A 16,816-nucleotide genomic window follows, 5' to 3' on the forward strand; every position below is an offset into this window, starting at 1 on the left:
GGTTGGGTTACGAAAAGATGTCCTCAAGTGGGAGTGTAAGAATGATATTGGTGGTCTAACTCCAGTGTGAATGAATAAAGAACAATCTCGGCAGGAATTAATCAACACGATTTCATGTCATTGCAAAAAGGCTTGTGGCAACAAATGCAATAGCAAGAAAGCAGGACTTCGATGCTCCACTGTATGTGTTCATTGTGGATTCAAATCATGCAATAATGCACGAGAGGTTCGCTAGTTTATGGATATATGCCTTTCTTGTCACCATTTTTTACCACCATTAATGAAGTTTGATTGACATCCGTTTCCTATCACCATAATATTAGCACCTAAGTGTATACTTATCTATGCTGGGGTATGTTTTACGTCAGGATGTCTGCGTGTGTTTTAAGCGTAGTCTTGGCGTAAATTCGCTGGAGTCCTTCCCACCTGTTTTTGATCATTACGCTGATTGTTAAAGACATATGCAGTATTTACGAGATTTACTTTATTGGTCTTATCCCGTCTGTCACATAAAGGTAAATGTAGTCAAGTGAGTTGCATTTATTTCTGAGTTTTACTATGCCCTTTCATAACACAATGACGTATTTTACACATTATGTAGACCGTATATGTGACTAAGTCTGCCGAGTGCTGCTGGCAAGCGGGGAGCACTCAGCTCTTGTGAGGCCTATTGAGGAGTCATTTGACTGGAAAGTAGCGGTTCCGGTCACGATAGCTGACAACGGCCGGGAGAGTGGTATGCTGACCATATGCCCCTTCGTATCCGTATCTGGTGACGCCTATGGCCTGAGGATGACACGGTGACCGGTCGGTACCATTGGGCCTTCAGGACCTGTACGGACGGCGTTTGTTTTATGTTACTAAGGCTGACACGTCATTATTTATACCATTTTCTGATGACTACTACTGTGCATAGAGAACCCAACTAATTTTTGTCTCCTCTAATCTAGATTTTCGTGACTCCACTGTAAGACAAATGTGTATTATGTCTGTGGTATGTTTAACCCTGTATATATATTGGTTACAGCTGTTACCCAATTGAAAATGACCATTTTGTAAACTGTAGTCACCAGTTTTGGCTCTGAGCACTATGGGACTTAACATCTTAGGTCATCAGTCCCCTAGAACTTAGAACTATTTAAACCTAAGTAACCTAAGGACATCACACACATCCATGCCCGAGGCAGGATTCGAACCTGCGATCGTAGCAGTCCCGCGGTTCCAGACTGTAGCGCCTAGAACCGCACGGCCACCGCTGCCAGCCACCAGTTTTGTAAAGGTCTCGTCGCTACTGCAGTGGAGGTCGAGTTGCCACTGTTGTAATGGTAGACCGCGTTTGTGAGTTCGTGAAACGGCTCCTGGTGCAGTGCACCGCTAAAACAATTTATTCCCACCACTATTACACAGCCATGCCCCAGGGTCAGGTAACTGGATAGGAGAACGAAAGTTCTACATCACTCCAACAAACTAGCAACAAAGCCACACAAATGAGATAAACCGGTTTACTTATCTTTGAGACTTGTTGAATGAAGAAGTCTGCAACACTGCATGTATTATAACACAAAAAAGGCCATCAATGGCTACGTGCAGATAATCGTAGGTAAACTTCACAGTACGTAGCAAATGCTAATTACAACTACTGTCTGTTCACTTCTAAGAGATCACTAAACGAAGTTCCCTGTCTAAGTCAGCCCTGGACGATGATTTGTAACCAAGTGGGTGAGAGCTGCTCTTCTGTCTTCCGAGTAGGCTTCTGTCCGTTGTCGTTCGGTCATTGGCAGATTGTACTGGGCTGACAATTGGCCGTGGCGAAGTCGATATCTTCATGCTCAAGGCCACCCGTTGCGCTGGGGGAACTCGTACAAATGGCGAGTCTCTATGGCATTTGCACCAGCTCTCATCTTTGCACCTGTGGTGCTTTTGCCCTCGCTGTGTCTTGTTCGGACTACACAGCAGACCAAAAGGTTGAAACAGTAATGATGGATTTTTATGAAACGTACAGTCAATGATGAAAATGAAGACTTTCAAAGAATGTTCATTATGGCCTGTAGCAGAGGAGGGTAGGAAATCTTTGGTGAATAGCTTTATAATCTCTTGCGCCAAGTAGAATTATTCCATTCTCCTGTATATTGAGTAAAAATACCTCTAATAGTTGCAAGTACAGCAAAAAGCAAGGCTGTAGTTATTCTAACGTATGTGCTGATTTGGTCATACCATCACACAAGCCTGCGTTAGGTAAAACAAAAGTGGGTGTAACTTAAGAGATATAGAGAATAGCAATCGTAGGAAGAAGGACCAAAGTGTAAGGTGTTGTCAGTGTCGAAAAAGTTCCACAGGGTGGCCGGCTCAATTGCACAAGAATGTCAGAATGAAATAGGCTGTGGTCTTATTGAAAGGTTCACCCCAGAAATCGTCATGATGGATTAGACAAATTATGATAAACTAAATTAGCAGTTAGAGACACATTCCTTCCGAAAACTAGCTCATTGTCTTATCCACTGGGAGATCTCGTTCGATATGATTTTAGAGAGACCGATATTGTAGACAAGAAAAACAAAACTGGACATTTGTTTAATTCGGAATGCTGCAAATTTAAGAAAAAGTATCATGAATTTGGAAATATGGTAATGGACGCGGAATGAAAATACGAGCAGGAAACGATAGAGAAAAATAAAATAAGGACTGTTGTAATCGTCTACAATTGGGAGAACAACAGTGGTGGTATGATATACTTGGTGAAAAAACTGCTGATCAACTAGTTCCTCGACATATTTGTATGTCACTGTGAAATATATTTCGGCGGGATTCCTAAAGTTTCTCACAAGGGAACCTCCCCATCGCACCCCCCTCAGATTTAGTTATAAGTTGGCACAGTGGATAGGCCTTGATAAACTAAACACAGATAAATCGAGAAAACAGGAAGAAGTTGTGTGGAACTATGAAAAAAATAAGCAAAATATACAAACTGAGTAGTCCATGACAAGATGGACAACATCAAGGAGAATACGAGCTTAGGAGCGCCGTGGTCCCGTGGTTAGCGTGAGCAACTGTGGAGCGAGAGGTCCTTGGTTCAAGTCTTCCCTCGAGTAAAAGTTTAATTTTTTATTTTCAGACAATTATTATCCGACAAACTCTTATGTTTTCATCACTTTGTTGGGAGTGATTATCACATCCACAAGAAAACCTAAATCAGGCAAGGTAGAAGAAGCTTTTTACCCATTCGCCAAGTGTACATGTTAGGTGGGTCGACAAGCTATTCCTGTCACGTGACGCACGTGCCGCCACCAGTGTCGTATAGAATATACCAGACGTGTTTACCTGTGGAGAAATCGGTTGACCTATGACCTTGCGAGCAAATGTTTTAGGTTCCCATTGGAGAGGCACGTCCTTTCGTCTACTAATCGCACGGTTTTGCGGTGCGGTTGCAAAACACAGACACTAAACCTATTACAGTGAACAGAGACGTCAATGAACGAACGGACAGATCATAACGTTGCGGAAATAAAAAAACTTTTTACTCGAGGGGAGACATGAACCAAGGATCTCTCGTTCCGCAGTTGCTCACGCTAACCACAGGACCACGGCGCTCCTGAGCTCAGATTCTCCTTGTTGTTGTCTATCTTGTTATGGACTACTCAGTTTGTATATTTTGCTTATTTTTTTCATAGTTCCACACAACTTCTTCCTGTTTTCTCGATTGATCAGTGTTAAGTTTATCAAGGCCTATCCACTGTGCCAACTTATAACTAAATCTGAGGGGGTGCGATGGGGAGGTTCCCTTGTCAGTGTTAATACTCTTTCACAAACTTGTTTGTCACGTAACGTAGTTACGCGAGAAACAGAGGGCTTGGGGGAACAAACAATAACGCCCATTAAGTGAAAAGGAAGGATGAACTGAACAGACGTACATCACTCGCATTGAAACTGCAGTTGACGTGCAATTATGTTATGAAACGTAATTTAAATTTGGCAGAGTTGGAACAAGGAATAGTCAGTTTAACTGAATTCACAGTAATCCGGTTATCGGCCGGGGCGTGCGCCAATCGAATTGCGCCGTGGAGCAGGTTAACCGATCAGAGTCCTTTGATCTGGCCGCATCGGGATCGCCCCGCATTCACGGCGGACAATAGGGTCGCGTGCTGTGTGCTGGGCTGCCCCAGGCCGGCGGTGCGCGCGCCGCTTGCTACCTGTTACCGCCTGCGCAGCCCCTGCTACCAGGCTGTGCTTGCTCTGTACATGGACACACAATGGTACCAGCTAAAATGTGAGCGGCGGCACCTGTAGGCGATACATGGCTACGTGCAGCGGAAAGCAGCACTCACTTGTAAAGTATCACGAAGCACACGTCTCAGAGTGTAGCCGGAGGAACCTCAAATCATGATGCCCGAGTGATAATTTGAAGCCCAATCCACTGAATACGATGTCATAGTTTTAATTACTATAACAGCTGAATTGTTGCTTGGGTAAAAGACAACCAATAAATCCCTCGAATATGTTGTTTTAAGGAATCGAACTCCCATGTGTAAAAAGTAATCTCTCCCGAGCTAAGTGTCGTAAATGACATAATTTTGCAGTCACATTCAGTGGTACGTATCTTTACTATCTGCAAAACGTGTTTCGAATAGAGTTAGCAGCAAAGAAATTACTAATTTAAACGTCGTGCCTCTTGCTGTAGTTTTACTGAATGAAAGGCGAAAATTTGATAGCCAATAAATTTCTTGAGTTTCAGTATTTTCTGTGTGTGTAAGTGTGTCGGGCGGCGGCTGGGGTAATAAGTGAGAAAAACCATTGAAAGGGTTTACAGTTACGTATACAGCTCGCTGGAAGTCGCTAAGTGTTCTCAAAAAATGGTTCAAATGACTCTGAGCACTATGGGACTTAACTTCTGAGGTCATCAGTCCCCTAGAACTTAGAACTACTTAAACCTAACTAATCTAAGGACATCACACACATCCATGCCCGAGGCATGATTCGAACCTGCGACCGTAGCGGTCGCGCGGTTCCAGACTGTAGCGCCTAGAACCACTCGGCCACTCTGACCGGCTAAGTGTTCTCATTCTCAAATACTGGATGAATGGTGTGGGTAATTGGCGCGCCCTGACATGCCTCCAGACATAACCAGTTTCTAAGTTCAACACCCGGTGTAGTATGTTAAACCTTTAACATAATGTTATACTTCTTAGCTGGTGGATTGTGACAGAATTATAAATTATTGAATTCGGTCAATAATTATTTGAAGCTGGCCGCTGTGGCCGAGCGGTTCTAAGCGTTTCAGACCGGAACCACACGGCTGCTATGGTCGCAGGTTCGAATCCTGCTTCGGGCATGGATGTGTGTGTCGTCCTTAGGTTAGTTAGGTTTAGGTAGTTCTAAGTCTCGGGGACTGATGACATCAGATGTTGTCCCATAGTGCTTAGAGCCATTTGAACCACTTGAATTATTTGAAATATTAAAAATCAAATCGTTGCTGTCCCTAGAAGCCATTAGATAGGCAACCTGTAACAGGAACTATGCACTGCTTTTGCGTTTTGTAATTTAGATACCTTTTATTGAGGAGCGGTCATTCGACTCCATCATCCTCTGTGGCCCCATCCTGCTGATCCTTAACCAGCGGCCAACTGTTTAACCCCCCCCCCCCCCTCCCCACGCCTTCCCCAACTCTCCTGCAGCCTCACACAGCCCACGGCTTCTTAGTTCCTTATTCTACACGGTAGCAGGAATTGTTAATAAGGTGTAGACTGGCTGTGACTCTGGAAATGTATTAGTTTTGACGCGTGCTGTATAGTACGTCAGTCAGAGTCACAGTGGAAGACCAGATGCTGTTACAAGCGCTTGTAATCTCTCAGGTTTGACACTTTTTATTTCGTCTGCTGTCGTTTCGTCGGACAGTGACGTTCGTCACGCCAACACGAGGTTTAAACTTCTTTTGACAATGAACCAGTCCTAGTCTCATAAGGGGCTATTAGCGGAATAATTCGGATAGTGTCAGACAGCGGGTTGTAGGGGACAAAACGTGATTCCATACTCTAGCGCCAGTGGAGGTACTTTTCGTGCCAGGGCAGTAGGAATTATTAAGTAACAAGACAGTTCACTTGATTTTGTTTAAAATGTGCAATGTGTTCAGAAGTGGCCACAAGGTGTTTCTAATGAGTTTTTAAGTGCACTAACTTAATTTGGAGCGTTGTGTTTAGCTTGAAAGTACATAATATTGCATTTTATTGTATCTTTAGATACGACTAATATAGTCATCTATTGCAGCCTGTGGCAATACCTAGCTAAGGTAATAACAATGGGAATGTTAAGCTACCACATTCGGGTTCTATCGGACAAATCAATTACAGATTGTACCGGCCAAACAGATACTCTACAAACTTAAATTTTTGCAGTTTTGTTTCGTAACAGGCGAATATGGAGAAGGCATTACATAAATGGAATGAACCTAATACGTAGAAAGTCGGCGAAAAAGTCAACGGCTTGAAATAGGAATCAGAGAAGCAAGTGAAAAATATTCAATTGAAAGAACTGTATTAGATGATAGAACTGAATCTTTACGGGAAAAACAGTCAGAAAGAGAATAAGAAGTCTTTTTCGCAATACATTTAATTATGAACAAGAAACAATACTGTACCATCAAAGAAATCTTCGTAGAACGTGTGCCCTTAAGAATTGTGCCCACGTAGAGCTGAACAGTCTTTACTATACGTTATACATTCAGGTTAAACGGAAACTTTATGGTGAATATTTGCTTATTTCAGTCAACTTTCTCTCGACTTGGAAACTTATTACTGAGCTGAGTAACTTGCGATTACTTTAGCTTAACGTTTATAACCACTTCACTGCCCAATAAAAACGTTTGTACAGTTTTTGCAACAACAATTCTTTTTTAACCTTCTCATGTCCGATTCAGCACTCCAAAATTTAAACGATAAAGTTGCAGAGGGTCAAAATTCAAAGAGCGTGTATTTTTATGACACTGAGTTTTATAATTCTGTTGCGTTCCACGTTATATTATTTTTTGGTGTGAAGCGTGTATCAGTACAAACTTCACAAGAAAACTGTAACCTAGAGAAAGATAATGTGTCCAATACTGTCTGATATTCCAGTAGATCTTATTCGGTAATGACCCACACTTGCACGTCTAAAGCGTGAGCCAAAATTTGAAGTGAAATGTATTTCTATGTAAGTTTCAACTGTTAGCAAGTAATCAGCTACAATAACTTCCACTGTGTAGAAGTTGCTGATATTTCCATTTATTCACTTTGTTCAAGAGTAGTCTACAATTTGTAACAATCTAAGATGGTATGGTTAAGAAATTTTATTATTATTTACTCGCGTAACATTATCATAAACGTAACGGATATCGGAGTCTTCAGATCCCCTTCATGTGACAACATAACTTCTCAAACAAAGTCGTTTCAACATTTCACCATTAAGATGTTACGTGATTAAGCAATGTTTCTGAAACGACCTTCTTTGGCGAGTTGTGATGTAGCATAAACGACACGTAAGAATGGCCACATGCAGGCAGAGTCAGTTATATTAACGAGAATTTTTTGCTGACATTTACAAATTTCACTGTTTCAAAAATGGTTCAATAGGCTCTGAGCACTATGGGACTTAACATCTATGGTCATCAGTCCCCTAGAACTTAGAACTACTTAAACCTAACTAACCTAAGGACAGCACACAACACCCAGCCATCACGAGGCAGAGAAAATCCCTGACACCGCCGGGAATCGAACCCGGGAACCCGGGCGTGGGAAGCGAGAACGCTACCGCACGACCACGAGATGCGGGCAATTTCACTGTTGAATTACTTTTTCAATACATCAAGGAAAAGGTCGTAACAAATTCCCCAGCGTACTAAGAATGTGTTCTTTATCAAACCGCGTCCTAGGGTTAGCGTCTTTGACTAGTAATCAAAACGTCCTTGTTCCCGGGCTCGTACCCAGTCACTGTTGACATTCATCGGGAAATTTGTGCTTTACACATAGCGAGTGTAATGGAAGATAGTACTGTGTGTTAATGATATCATTTGTTTAAGAGCGGAAGGACAAATTTCTACGATGACAGAATTGACCGTTCGTCTGTAGTAAGAAACAGACTGATACAGGAAATGTACGGGAAAATTCGTGATAAGCGGCATTTTTCGTAATGGAAACTGATGGACAACTTTACAGTGATTTATCGGAGCTTGTATGCCATTTTAATTTGCCTCTTGCGATCGGAATACGGATATTAAATCTCGATGATGTTAATTCACTGCTTTTTTTTTAGGTAAAGTAAAACTGTCCCCAACTCAAATGCTGCTCTGAACACTACAGTGGTCTACTAGGTGTGATCCTCTTGGAGGTGGTACACCGTTGCCTTCCTCCAACCTCTCAAATGACATAGCCAGTCAGCTACAGTGGACCTGCAATTTATCGTGGATTCCAAGCCACAGAGATACTCTGCATTTTTCACATCATCAAACATTGCCAGAGATGAAAGAAGTGACCCTGATCAGTCGTAGCAGTTTTATTCTAGGACTGAACAGGGTTAGAACCCCACAACGTAAGGTACGTAATCTGGCCCATCACCATACTTTTTCAAAATTTTGTTTAATACTACACAGACGCACACTATAACAAAAAACTAAATCAGTTTATGGGCTATTGTCCACACTGTAGCACATTCACATTCAATCTTTAGCATGGAAAACAGTGAGAGTATACTTTCTCGTTGTTTTGCAAGTCTGAATCTGTAAATGCAGTTCCTTTACAACATCTGTTTATTTGAAACTTCCCGGCAAATTAAAACTGTGTGCCGGACCGAGACTCGAACTCGGACCTTTGCCTCTCGCGGGCAAGTGCCCTACCAACTGAGCTACCCAAGAACGACTCACGCCCTCCTAACAGCTTTACTTCTGCCAGTACCTCGTCTCCTACCTTCCAAACTTAACAGAAGCTCTCCTGCGAACCTTGCAGAACTAGCACTCCTGAAATGAAGGATATTGCGGAGACATGGCTTATCCACAGCCTGGGGGATGTTTCCAGAATGAGACTTTCACTCTGAAGTGGAGTGTGCGCTGATATGAAACTTCCTGGCAGATTAAAACTGTGTGCCAGACCGAGATTCAAACTCAAGACCATTGACCTGTTAGGAAAGGCGTGAGTCGTGCTTGTGTAGCTCAGTTGTTAGAGCACTTTCCCGCGAAAGGCAAAGGTCCCGAGTCCGAGTCTGGGTCCGGCACACAGTTTTAATCTGCCAGGAAGTTACGTATCAGCGCACACTCCGCTGCAGAGTGAAAATCTCATTCTGGAAACATCCCGCAGGCTGTGGCTAAGCCATGTTTCCGCAATATCTTTTCTTTCAGGACCGCCAGACACATAACAGTATCCTCATACCTAAAGCCTCACTTGAGTGAGAGAGAAAACAAAGTACAGTGGCTTTGTCCAGCTCAATGTCCCTGCTGAAATGTTGCAGACTCCTAAACCAGTAAGCATGTCAAAATGTGCTGATTTTGACAAAAGCTTTCAGATAAAACGCACTATAATCCCCGTGAAAGGTTTGCCCTTGGGAGCAGAATCTACACATGTTGCGTTCACGCAAAACGACATGTCACCGGAGAAGAACGCATTCTTGTAAACGGACGAGTGCAGCCCTTCATGCTAAATGGGTGAGTGCCTCAGTTGAACGTCACCTGACAATCTGGATACTTCGAACTTTCTCGTTCTATTTCTTTATTACACTGCCATCCACCATAGCTGCGGGAAAGATTTTTCACAGTCAGGAACGTTTGACTGATTGTACAGAATGCCAGAAAATTTTTGTTAACACAAAAACAAGGAAACAAAAATCTCATTAAAACTGTACTTGAGGGGGATACAGGAACAGTTAGATACTCCAGTCACTCAATAACAACCATAAAGGAGGAGGGGAAAGACACAGCTACAAGTATTCCCCAAGACTTCGATACTTCAGGAAGAAGTAGGAGAAGGAGAAGAAAATTTTATTTTAGATAACTTTGGATAACAGGTTATCAGACTTAAATTCCTATGATACATGTTCTTTATTTTGCGTTATAAGTATTGGAGATGTGACATTTTCTGCTACAAGAATGCTTATTGCAGGAACAGGGCTGTTTGAACATTACGAGGAAGGCCAAGCTGAGCACCGAAATTCTGTCAGCACAGTGGAAAGACGGAGCTCTCACAGGGCAGAGCAGATGGTTCAAATGGCTCTGAGCACTATGGGACTTAACTTCTAAGGCCATCAGTCTTTTAGAACCTAGAACTACTTAAACCTAACTAACCTAAGGACATCACACATATCCATGCCCGAGGAAGGATTCGAACCTGCGACCGTAGCGGTCTCGCGGTTCCAGACTGTAGTGCCTAGAACCGCTCGGCCACCCCTGCCGGCAGGGCAGATCAAATGGTTGCTATATCGTCAAGCCACGGATCTGTTATTCCTTAAAGCGGATGGAAACATTAAACCGACACAACTTTATAACAAGTACAATGTGTAACGTAGGTATCTGATATCTGGTAGTACGTACTGCAGGGTTGGGGGGGGGGGGGCTCTATGCCATGCAGCGCAGAGCTATGGGTTAGAAAGCAGACACCATGAGTTTGGGCTTCTACAACTGCCAGACCATTTTCTAGCATTAAGTTCTCCTCTGTGGACTTGGCGTCTTTATGCAGGTGGACTATCCTTAGGTTCACTTCATCTCTCACCAAACTCCTGCCTTGGTGGTAGCAGGTTGTGACCACAGCAGTACAACTGTTGCCCTCCTATGCTGGTGGGAGCGAACTGGCACCTTGCACCTCTCTTTGCAGCAGTGAGATCAACTCCCGGAAGCCGTCATCTTCTAAAAGAATTTTGTAGACTTCCGTGCCACTGCTGCATTTCACAAGCAGCTATGCTGCTCGCAAATGGGGCGCATGCTGCTGAGCGGGGTTCTGGAAGTCAGAATTCCTGAAAAACACAATAGCTGGCTTCTTGGTCAAGGGTTGGCCACCGCAGTATACCACGAGGAAACCACACCATGTGTTAAAGCGGACATGGCCGCTGCACAGCAGCAGCTGTAACGCACACAGCTGAGGCATGTGCTGATGAGTAGGCATTCCTCGCCCAGACACCATGGCCGGGATCTTGGCCAACAGCTGACAACCGCAGCACACAGCAACTCCACGGAATAAAGCGGGCATGGCCGCCACATGACAGCACGAATCTCAATAAAATGTTTAACTTTCTGGTATTGCTTTCCTGAAGTACCAGTAGCCTGCACTCCTGACATGACCCACGTCCACCGTAGATCAACCACGCCATATGCTGAGGGGAGCATGTTCACTGCATGGCACCACTACTAGTGTCATGAATCTCAATGAAATGTTTAACTTGGCCTGCAACCTTGACACGAGCGACATCCACAACCCAACTCTAACAAAGAGCAGGTAGATCCTTTCCATCTGTTATGTTTTTCTTCTCTTTTTTTTGCTAATGTTTTCTATATAATCTATATACTGTAAGTAGGCTGTTTAAGTTTTTATGTTGGTAACGCCACGCAGCGCTCTGTATGAAAATCAGTGGCTGTGCTGTGTGCAGTCTGTGGCTGGTTGGCATTGTTGGAATTTGCTATTGTAGTGTTGGGCAGTTGGCTGTTAACAGCGCGTAGCGTTGCGCAGTTGGAGGTGAGCCGCCAGCAGTGGTGGATGTGGGGAGAGAAATGGCAGAGTTTTGAGAGACGTGTGTCCATCAGAAAGAGTAAATTTGAAATATTGGATATCATGAAGTGATATGTATATGATGACTTGAACACTATTAAGGTAAATACATTGTTTGTTATCTATCAAAATCTTTCATTTGCTAACTATGCCTGTCAGTAGTTAGTGCCTCCAGTAGTTATAATCTTTTATTTAGCTGGCAGTATTGGCGCTCGATGTATTGCAGTAGTTCGAGTAACGAAGATTTTTGTGAGGTAAGTGATTCATGAAAGGTATAGGTTACTGTTAGTCAGGGCCATTCTTTTGTAGGGATTTTTGAAAGTCAGATTGCGTTGCGCTAAAAATATTGTGTGTCAGTTTAGTGTTGATCGGAACAGCTAAAGAGCGAAATGTCTGAGTGCGTTCAGTTCTGCTCAGCTGTTTGAAAATCAAATAATGTAAGAGGTTTATCAGCACAATAATTCATAAATTTTTCTAAGGGGACGTTTCAATACGACATGTGCACAGTACCTGAAATCTCAAACATCGACTTAAGGCACATTCAGTTTAATTTTATTATCTTTTATATTCCTTTGCTTATCAGGAGTTAATGAGGTTGCTAGTTTACCTTAAAACTGTGTTAATTACAAAACATAAGTAATTTCAGATTTCGTAGTCATTTTCTGTACGTTATTATGTAACAAATTACTGGTTTAGTGATAAAGTACATTACATTAGTGATGTATCTCTAAGGCCAATGCCGAAAATATGTTAACAACTCTTGTACTTATTTAATTCTGGAGTAATTAGCATTCTTAAAAAAAAAAAAAAACTGATTGCTGAAACTGAATCCCATATTTACGCAAACCAGCCGCCGTAATTCGATAGAAATTACTGTTGTATCTAAAAGTCCTTTTTGGAGCCAATGTTCTTCCCCTATTCAGTCACCCAGAACCATAAATCTTTAATTGTAATTTGGGTTCAAAAATGGTTCAAATGGCTCTGAGCACTATGGGACTTAACTGCTGAGGTCATCAGTCACCTAGAACTTCGAAATACTTAAACCTAACTAATCTAAGGACATCACACACATCCATGCCCGAGGCAGGATTCGAAACTTGGGACCGTAGCGGTCGCGCAGTTCCATACTGTAGCGCCTAGAACCGCTCGACCACTCCGGCCGGCTGTAATTTTGAAAAGAAAATAAACTACAATAGGTAAATTCACTTCTAATTATTGCATTCTCATAAAAGAGGCATGTTCGAAGCCATTTAAAACAGTTGCGGTTAGTTTGAAGGAAGCAATATCTATGTCCGATGTACCACAGATTTTGTACTATAAATTGTATGTCAGAAAATGTACCGGACTACCATATAGAACTCACATTCAGGAGTTTGTTTAATAACTCAGTGATTGTTGCAAATGATTAATTGGTCAGTGAATGTATAATTAGTGACATGGACTGTGCCAAACTTTAATAATGCTTACAATGACAATAGGGTCCGACCGTGGACTGTGTTGTTTCCAATAGTTAATGTGCACACACTTTTCGTATTGATAAGACTTTTAGATTTCAAGGAGAGTGTTTTAAGCATTTCATACAGTGACTGTGTTAACTATATGCGTCTGCCACATGTGAAATATTGTGTTTAATTACGTCTTAGCTTACGTTACTGTGTTCGGGCAACATTGCAGGATATCAGTATAGTATGAGGCTAGTTGTTTAATTGTGCATAATTTAAGTAGATAAAACTGTGACTGGCCACAAACAGTAGTTCATTCACCAATCAAAGTGCAATTAAAGTGTGTGATCTGTAAATCTGTCATCATTGGCTACACAGCCCTACACATAAGTGGCTCTTCACCTCTCGCCACTTCACCTCGTTTATGTCACAATTTCTTTTATCATTAACTCTGAACGTCTATGTTTGCCCATAAAATTGAAGGGCTATGCAAGCAAAATCAAAAACGCCTGAGTGAGAGGTTGAAACTGAGATCGAGAAAAAGAAGCCAAAAATCGTTTATAATAAGAAATAAAGTTTTACTTATGGACTTGAGTATTGGCTGTAGTCTTCAGACGCACGATTTCATGCTCCAGCCCGAGAATTCACATGTTTGTAAAGCTTTCATTGTACACGTTGCAGGGAAACATGTTTTAACTGATTCCATTCTACACACTGGTAGAAGGGTGCCCACTTATTTAAAGGGGGACCTGTTCTCAACGCCAAATAATGGCAGCACTGTTGTTGTTGTTGTTGTTGTTGTTGTTGTTGTCGTCTTCAGTCCTGAGACTGGTTTGATGCAGCTCTTCATGCTACTCTATCCTGTGCAAGCTTCTTCACCTCCCAGTACTTACTGCAACCTACATCCTTCTGAATCTGCTTAGTGTATTCATCTCTTGGTCTCCCTCAAAGATTTTTACGCTCCACGCTGCCCTCCAATGCTAAATTTGTGATCCCTTGATGCCTCAGAACATGTCCTACCAACCGGTCCCTTCTTCTTGTCAAGTTGTGCCACAAACTCCCATTCTCCCCAATTCTATTCAATACCTCCTCGTTAGTTATGTGATCTACCCATCTAATGTTCAGCATTCTTCTGTAACACCACATTTCAAAAGCTTCTATTCTCTTCTTGTCTAAACTATTAATTGACCATGTTTCACTTCCATACATGGCTACACTCCATACAAATACTTTCAGAAATGACTTCCTGACACTTAAACCTATACTCGATGTTAACAAATTTCTCTTATTCAGAAACGCTTTCCTTGCTATTGCCAGTCTACATTTTATATCCTCTCTACTTTGACCATCATCAGTTATTTTGCTCCCCAAATACCAAAACTCCTTTACTACTTTAAGTGTCTCATTTCCTAATCTAATTCCCTCAGCATCACCCGACTGAATTCGACTACATTCCATTATCCTTGTTTTGCTTTTGTTGATGTTCATCTTATATCCTCCTTTCAAGACACTGTCCATTCCGTTCAACTACTCTTGGAAGTCCTTTGCTGTCTTTGACAGAATTACAATGCCATCGGCGAACCTCAAAGTTTTTATTTCTTCTCCATGGATTTTAATACCTACTCCGAATTTTTCCTTTGTTTCCTTTACCGCTTGCTCAATATACAGATTGAATAACATCGGGGAGAGGCTACAACCCTGTCTCACTCCCTTCCCAACCACTGCTTTCCTTTCATGCCCCTCGACTCTTATGACTGCCATCTGGTTTCTGTACAAATTGTAAATAGCCTTTCGCTCCCTGTATTTTACCCCTGCCACCTTCAGAATTTGAAAGAGAGTACTCCAGTCAACACTGTCAAAAGCTTTCTCTAAGTCTACAAATGCTAGAAACGTAAGTTTGCCTTTCCTTAATCTCTCTTCTAAGATAAGTCGTAAGGTCAGTATTGCCTCACGTGTTCCAACATTTCTACGAAATCCAAACTGATCTTCCCCGAGGTCGGCTTCTACCAGTTTTTCCATTCGTCTGTAAAGAATTCGCGTTAGTATTTTGAAGCTGTGATTTATTAAACTGATAGTTCGGTAATTTTCACATCTGTCAACACCTGCTTTCTTTGGGATTGTAATTATTATATTCTTCTTCAAATCTGAGGTTATTTCGCCTGTCTCATTCATCTTGCTCACAAGATGGTAGAGTTTTGTCAGGACTGGCTCTCCCAAGGCTGGCAATAGTTCTAATGGAATGTTGTCTACTCCCGGAGTTTTGTTTCGACTCAGGTATTTCAGTGCTCTGTCAAACTCTTCACGCAGTATCGTATCTCTCATTTCATCTTCAACTACATCCGCTTCCATTTACATAATATTGTCCTCAAGTACATCGCCCTTGTATAGACCCTCTATATACTCCTTCCACCTTTCTGCTTTCCCTTCTTTGCATAGAACTGGGTTTCCATCTGAGCTCTTGAAATTCATACAAGTGGTTCTCTTTTCTCCAAAGGTCTCTTTAATTTTCCTGTAGGCAGTATCTATCTTACCCCTAGTGAGATAAGCCTCTACATCCTTACATTTACCCTCTAGCCATTTCTGCTTAGCCATTTTGCACTTCCTGTCGATCTCATTTCTGAGACGTTTGTATTCCTTTTTGCCTGATTCACTTACTGCATTTTTTATTTTCTCCTTTCATCAGTTAAATTCAGTATGTCGTCTGTTTCCCAAGGATTTCTACTAGCCGTCGTCTTTTTACCTACTTGATCCTCTGCTGCCTTCACTACATCATCCCACAGAGCTACCCATTCTTCTTCTACTGTGTTTCTTTCCCCCCCATTCCTGTCAATTGTTCCCTTATGCTCTCCCTGAAACTCTGTTCAACCTCTGGTTTAATCAGTTTATCCAGGTCCCATCTCCTTAAATTCCCGCCTTTTTGCAGTTTTTCAGTTTTAATCTACAGTTCATAACCAACAGATTGTGGTCAGAGTCCACATCTGCCCGTGGAAATGTCTTACAATTTAAAACCTAGCCTACTTAAAATTTTTGTAAATTGCCATAATTTGTCCCAAACACTTGAGGTATTGTACTTTCATATGTCATTCTAAATGTTGCTTGCTCCTCTAACCATATTGTCCTTCCATCCTCATGTTAAAATTTATTCTGTGGGTGTCTATAATGTTCTATGTCTTAGAATTTTTCTGGCTCTTCTCTGTCCATCTCCTCCTTCTCCCTCTTTCTGTCCATCTGTTCCTCCCTCCTGTCTCTGTCCATCTCCACCTCTTTTCTTTTTCTGTCGTCTGCTCCCCCCCCCCCCCCTTTGTCCATCTGCTCCTTTAGACTATTCCATTTCCTCTTTCCTTTTAAGTCCATTTCTTCCCACTCTCTATCTCCACTCACCCCCTATAAGACCATCTCTTCCTCCCCTCTTTCTGTGTCCATCTCCTCCCGCCCGTCTCTCTTCCCACCGCTAATCTTCTTCTCCTTGTCCATCTCCTCCTCGTCTCCCCTACTTTCTTCCTGTACATCTGTTTCTTTCCTCTCTATTCATCTCCTCATACTTCCTTATCTATCCATGTTATCGACCATTATTACTTCCACCCCAGTATGAGGTTACAGGTTTCTATTCTCAGAGTATTTCTTTAGATATAGTAATTCGTATGTATACTAAGTGTGGCTGAAATC

Source organism: Schistocerca serialis, chromosome 9 (genome assembly GCF_023864345.2).
Source record: "Schistocerca serialis cubense isolate TAMUIC-IGC-003099 chromosome 9, iqSchSeri2.2, whole genome shotgun sequence".
NCBI lineage: Eukaryota > Metazoa > Arthropoda > Insecta > Orthoptera > Acrididae > Schistocerca > Schistocerca serialis.